Genomic DNA, 6,880 nt, shown 5'->3' on the forward strand with positions numbered 1-6,880 from the left:
AGGAAATGGAAACAATCTAAATGTCCCTCAAATAATGAAGGAATACTAAAAATGTGCTGCATATACACTATGACATATGCTATGGTTTTATATGCTCGGCCCAGGGAATAGCACTATTAAAAGGCCTGGTCCTGTTGGAGTAGGTGTGGCACAATTGGTGTGGGCTTTAAGACCCTTAACCTAGCTACCTGGAAGTCAGTATTCTGCTAGAAGCCTTCAGATGAAGATGTAGAACTCCTTCGGCACTCTGCCTACCTGGGTGCTGTCATGTTCCTGCCTTGATAATAATGGACTGAACCACTGAACCTGTAAGCTAGTCCCAACTAAACTCTATCCTCATAAGAGTTGCCTTGGTTATGGTGTCGGTTCACAGCAGTAAAACCCTAACTAAGTATAAGTATATTATGACATATAATTCAGCTGTAAAGAAAAATGAGGGCGACTTGGACGACTGAAGGAAGATGGGTCAAAGTCAGAGTGGTGGCCATGGTCCTGGGGGTGGCAAGAAGGATGACAAGGACAAGAAAAAGAAATACGAACCTCCTGTCCCAACTAGAGTGGGGAAAAAGAAGAAGAAAATGAAGGAACCAGATGCTGCCAGCAAACTGCCACTGGTAACACCTCACACCCAGTGCCGCCTGAAATTACTGAAGCTAGAGAGAATAAAGGATTATCTTCTCATGGAGGAGGAATTCATTAGAAATCAGGAACAGATGAAACCATTAGAAGAAAAGCAAGAGGAGGAAAGATCAAAAGTGGATGATCTCAGGGGGACCCCCATGTCTGTAGGAACCTTGGAAGAGATCATTGATGATAATCACGCCATTGTGTCCACATCTGTGGGCTCTGAACACTACGTCAGCATCCTGTCGTTTGTAGACAAGGATCTGCTGGAACCAGGCTGTTCTGTCCTGCTCAACCACAAGGTGCACGCTGTGATAGGGGTGCTAATGGATGACACGGATCCCCTGGTCACAGTGATGAAGGTGGAAAAGGCCCCCCAGGAGACCTACGCAGATATCAGGGGACTGGACAACCAGATCCAAGAAATTAAGGAGTCTGTGGAGCTCCCGCTTACCCACCCTGAGTATTACGAGGAGATGGGGATAAAGCCCCCTAAGGGGGTCATTCTCTACGGTCCGCCAGGAACAGGTAAAACTCTATTGGCCAAAGCAGTAGCAAACCAGACTTCAGCCACTTTCTTGCGCGTGGTTGGCTCAGAGCTTATCCAGAAGTACCTAGGTGATGGGCCCAAACTTGTTCGGGAGCTCTTCCGGGTCGCTGAGGAGCATGCGCCGTCCATCGTGTTCATTGATGAGATCGACGCCATTGGGACCAAAAGATATGATTCAAACTCTGGAGGTGAGAGAGAAATTCAACGAACAATGTTGGAACTGTTGAACCAGTTGGATGGATTTGATTCGAGGGGAGATGTAAAAGTTATCATGGCCACAAACCGAATAGAAACTTTGGACCCAGCACTTATCAGGCCAGGCCGCATTGACAGGAAGATCGAGTTCCCGCTGCCTGATGAGAAGACCAAGAAGCGGATCTTCCAGATTCACACGAGCAGGATGACACTGGCTGATGACGTAACCTTGGATGACTTGATCATGGCAAAGGATGACCTCTCTGGGGCCGACATCAAGGCAATCTGTACAGAAGCTGGCTTGATGGCCTTGCGGGAACACAGAATGAAAGTAACAAATGAAGACTTCAAAAAATCTAAAGAGAATGTTCTTTATAAAAAACAAGAAGGCACCCCTGAGGGGCTGTATCTCTAGTGGCCCACAGTCGTCTTCAGGGATGGGAGCTGCCCCCAGGAACCCATTCTCCAGTTCAGGTTTGCCAGCAGAAAGCCCGTATCGTGGAGGACGCTGTGCCTCCGTCTGTTGTTGGTCACTGTGCCGTGCTGCTCTCTACTCCCAATAAAGGATGGCCTGGTTTGCAAAAAAAAAAAGTAAGAAAAATGAAATTTGCAGGTAAATGGATGGACCCAGAAGATTATATTATATTGAGTGAGAAAACCCAGAACCAGAAGGATAAACATGGCATGTTCTTTCTCATTTGAGCTTTCTAATTTTACATCTCCGTATGTGACTATACTTCTTGGATCAGAAACCAAACATATATGAAGAGACCATGGTGCTAGTGTTGTATGTGGGGGCAATATGAAAATGAGAAAAATGTGAAGGGGTCTTTGATTGGAAAGAGGAAGGGAGGGCAATACAGAAGGAAGAAGGAGAGACAAGTAACACTAAGAGTGTTTGAAAAATCCTTACAGAATTCTACCATTTTATATTTACCTAAAATTACATATAATATATAAGTGTATATATCCCAACAGGAAGGAGGCCATGTCTGGAACTGGAAACCTAGCCAAATACCTATGACCTAAATTTTTCTAAATCCCATGCTTTTTAAAAGTTTAGTTTAATAGTGCAAAGGAGCACGGTGTGCATATATTACTATGTGGTTTCTGGTTTCCCAATCTGATATGTGTCCCTAAGTAATACTTTGTTATTATTAATATAATGTGTTGTTACTAGGTTAACTACTCATTATTTTCTGGTGGAAACTGTGACTTCAACCTCTGCACAACACCCATGATGGGTGTATGTGTATGACTGGGCACATGTGTGCCGTGGATCCCATGTGGAGGTCGAGGAGACCCATACATATATGTCTTCCCTTTCCACCTTGTTTGAGACAGTTCTTCGGTTATTCACAGTTGCATATGCCAAGCTAGCTGTCCCAGGGGCTTCTGGAGATCCTTCTGTCTTTGCCTCATATATTGCCATATTAGTTTTTACTAATTACGGGGATTACTGGGATTAGAGATACAGTTTTATGTGAGCTATGGGGGTCTGAACTCTGGATCTTACCACTCACTGAGCCATCTCTCTGGCCCCTGAAGTGTTGCCGATGCAATACTTTCTGTGTTGATTTTACTCATTGCCACACTGGTGATTGAAACTGCTATGGTCCACATAAATGCTAGGCATATGCTCTGCCTCTAAGCTACAGTACAAACCCTGAAAAGTGTCTATGTCCATCACAGCATAGACCACTTTAGTGTAATGACAGGTCACTCTTTATAACTATTGTCATCTAGATTGCTGCTATCTCCCATGTCCCAGAGCCTCTGGGCTATTTTCATCCTCTCTGTTTTCATGACCTGCAGGGGAATCTGGGAAAACACGGGATTCTGGTTGTTTGTTCATTTGTTGGTTTGTTTGTTTGTTTGTTGATTTTTTTGTTTTGTTTTGTTGTTTCTGTCCAGATCATCTACTGTTTCAAATCAGAACCGTTATACCTCTTTACTGTCGAGTTTTTTTTGTTTGTTTGTTTGTTTGTTTTTTTGAGACAGGGTTTCTCTGTATAGCTCTAGTTGTCCTGGAACTCACTCTGTAGACCAGGCTGACCTCGAACTCAGAAATCCACCTGCCTCTGCCTCCCGAATGCTGGGATTAAAGGCGTGCGCCACCACTCCTGGCTAGTTTTTTAAATTTTTATTTGGTATAAATATCATGAAATAGAGAATCAATTCACCTATGTTAGACTGACTCATAACTCTGTTATAATATCTGGATAGTTAATTATGAGTGAATTACCTTTAAGATTATGTTTTCTAGCACATGTTCCCTTCACTGAGTTATTGATTCTTCTGAGTTTACTCATAATTTAAGATTGCTCATGAACTTTTTATCACTATTGCTCTGTAGTACAGCTTGAGGTCAGGGATGGTGATTCCTCCAGAAGTTCTTTTATTCTTGAGAATAGTTTTCAATATCCTGGGTTTTTTGTTATTCCAGATGAATTTGAGAATTGCTCTTTCTATCTCTGTGAAGAATTGAGTTGGATTTTTATGTGGGATTACATTGAATCTGTAGATTGCTTTCTATAAGATGGCCACTTTTATTATGTTAATTTTGCTGATCCATAAGCATGGGTGATCTTTCTATCTTCTGAGGTCTTCTCCGATTTCTTTTTTTAGAGACTTGAAGTTTTTGTCATACAGATCTTTCACTTGTTAGGTTAGAGTCAAGATACTTTATATTGGGACTATTGTGAAGAGTGTTGTTTCCCTAATATTGTTCTCAGCCCATTTATCCTTTGAGCAGAGGCAGGCTACTGATTTGAGTGGATTTTATATCTAGCCACTTTATTGAAGTTGTTTACCAGGTTTAGGAATTCTCTGGTGGAATTTTTGGGCTCACTTAAGTATACTATCATATCATCTGCAAATAGTAATATTTGACTCTTCCTTTCCAATTTGTATCCCTTTGACCTCCTTTTGTTGTCTGGCTAGGACAAGTGTAGGTATAGAGAGAGTGGGCAGCCTTGTCTAGTCCCTGATTTTAGTGGGATTGCTTCAAGTTTCTCTCTGTTTTGTTTGCTGTTAGCTACTGGTTTGCTGTATTTTGTTTTTATTATGTTCAGGTATGGGCCTTGAATTCTTTAATCTTTCCAAGACTTTTAACATGAAGGGGTGTTATATTTTGTAGAGGGTTTTTTTTCAGCATCTAATGAGATGATCATGTGATTTTTGTCTTTGAGTTTGTTTATATAGTGTATTACATTGATGGATTTCTGTATATTGAACCATCCCTGCATCCCTGAGGTGAAGCCTACTTGATCATGGTGAATGATCATTTTGATGTGTTCTTGGATTCGGTTTGCGAAAATTTTATTGAGTATTTCTGCATTGATATTCATAAGGGAAATTGGTCTGAAGTTCTTTTTCTTTGTCGGTTTTTTGTGTGGTTTTGGTATCAGCGTAACTGTTGCTTCATAGAATGAATTGGGTAGTGTTCCTTCTGTTTCTATTTTATGAAATAGTTTGAAAAGTATTGGTGTTAGGTTTTGTTAAAAGGTCTGATAGAATTTTGCACTAAAACCATCTTGTCCTGGGCCTTTTTTGGTTGGGAGACTATTCTGAAATTCATCTGGAATAACAAAAAAACACAGGATAGCAAAATCTTTTCTCAACAATAAGGGAACTTCAGGGGGAATCACCATGCCTGACCTCAAGCTCTACTGCAGAGCAATTGTGATAAAAAACTGCATGATATTGGTACATAGACAGGCAGATAGATCAAAGGAATATAATTGAAGACCCAGAAATGAACCCACATACCTATGGTCACTTGATCTTTGACAAAGAACCCAAAACTATCCAGTGGGAAAAAGACAGTATTTTCAACAAATGGTGCTGGTTCAACTGGCAGTCAGCATATAGAAGAATGCAAATTGATCTATTCTTATCTTCTTGTACAAAGATCAAGTTCAAATGGATCAAGAAACACCACATAAAACCAGATACACTAAATCTAGTAGAAAAACAAGGGGGGAAGAGCCTCGAACACATTGACATAGGGGAACATTTCCTGAACAGAACACCAATGGCTTAGGCTCTAAGATAAACAATATACAAATGGGACCTCTTAAAATGGAAAAGCTTCTGTAAGGCAAAGGACACTGTCAATAGGACAAAACAGCAATCCACAAACTGGGAAAAGATCTTTACCAACCCTACATCCAATAGAGGGCTAATATCCAAAATATACAAAGAACTCAAGAAGTTAGACTCCAGAGAACCAAATAACCCTATTTTAAAATGGGGTAAATTGCTAAACAAAGAATTCTCAACTGAGGAATCTCAAATGGCTGAGAAGCACCTAAAGAATTGTTCAATGTCCTCAGGGAAATGCAAATCAAAATGCCCTTGAGATTCCAATTCAAACCAACCAGAATGGCTAAGATCAAAAACTCAGGTGACAACAGATGCTGGTGAGGCTGTGGAGAAAAAGAAACACTCCTCCATTGCTGGTGGGACTGCAGGCTGGTAAAACCACTTTGTTAGTCATTCTGGTAGTTCCTGAGAAAATCTCAAATAGTTCTACCTGAAGACCCAGCTATATTGAAAGATCCTGACAGAATGTAAAAGGACACAGAAGCCCTGAAATTGACAAGATAGATATCAGTGTTAGCAGAACTAGCTTCACTGATTTAGAAAAATAGAGGTGCACAATGCTCTGGCCACTCCTTGAACCCGTGTGTGTGCCAATGTTTTGACCGTTCCTTGAACCCATGTGTGTGCCCACTGATGAAGCCCATTGCCAGGTGTTTGTGATATTGGTTGCTGAGAGAGAGTCAGAAAATCTCCCCAGCAACCACAGCCCGGCCAATCCTGAGTTGTTGCACCTGCACCAGACTCTTTCTTTGTACCCCTCCCATACCCATTTCTTGAGAATAGACATTGTTTAGATCTGGAAATCCCCTACTCCCCCCTTCTCCTTTCTCCCCTGAGGGCCTACAAAAACTGGGACCTCTTTCCTCTCGAGGTCGACTCCTCTACCCCTGCGTGGGATATGAGTCATCCCCAGAGCTCTGGCTTTCCCCGAAAAAGCCTCATGTGGTTTGCAACAAGCTCAATCTATGGTGAGTTCTTGGGTGTCCGCTATTGTCCTGAGGCCTGAGCGAGGGGCTCCTCTCAGAGTCTTTCAATATCACTACTGGACATATACCCAAAAGATGCTCCAACTTACAACAAGTACACGTGCTCCACTATGTTTCTAGCAGCCTTATTTATAATAGTCAGGAGTTGGAAACAACCCAGATATCCCTCAATGGAAGAATGGATACAGAAATATGATACATTTACACAATAATGTACTACTCAGCTATGAAAAATAATAACTTCATAAAATTTGCAGGCAAATGGAAGAAACTAGGAAATATTATCCTGAATGAGGTAACCCAGACATAAAAGAGCACACATGGTATGTATTCACAGGTAATTGGATATTAGCCCCAAAGCTCACAACGTCCATGACACAACCCACAGACCTTATAGAGCTTAGAAGGATGGAAGACC

The 6,880-nt window shown here is 41.5% G+C and overlaps 1 pseudogene; it reads left to right on the forward strand.

The window, feature by feature from the left end:
- The first annotated feature begins 443 nt into the window (after positions 1-443).
- On the forward strand, positions 444-1,945 carry LOC110296731 (26S proteasome regulatory subunit 4 pseudogene; annotated as a pseudogene).
- The last annotated feature ends 4,935 nt before the right edge of the window (positions 1,946-6,880 follow it).

The sequence above is a fragment of the Mus caroli genome, unplaced genomic scaffold (assembly GCF_978045245.1).
Source record: "Mus caroli unplaced genomic scaffold, Mus_caroli_1 scaffold_7, whole genome shotgun sequence".
NCBI lineage: Eukaryota > Metazoa > Chordata > Mammalia > Rodentia > Muridae > Mus > Mus caroli.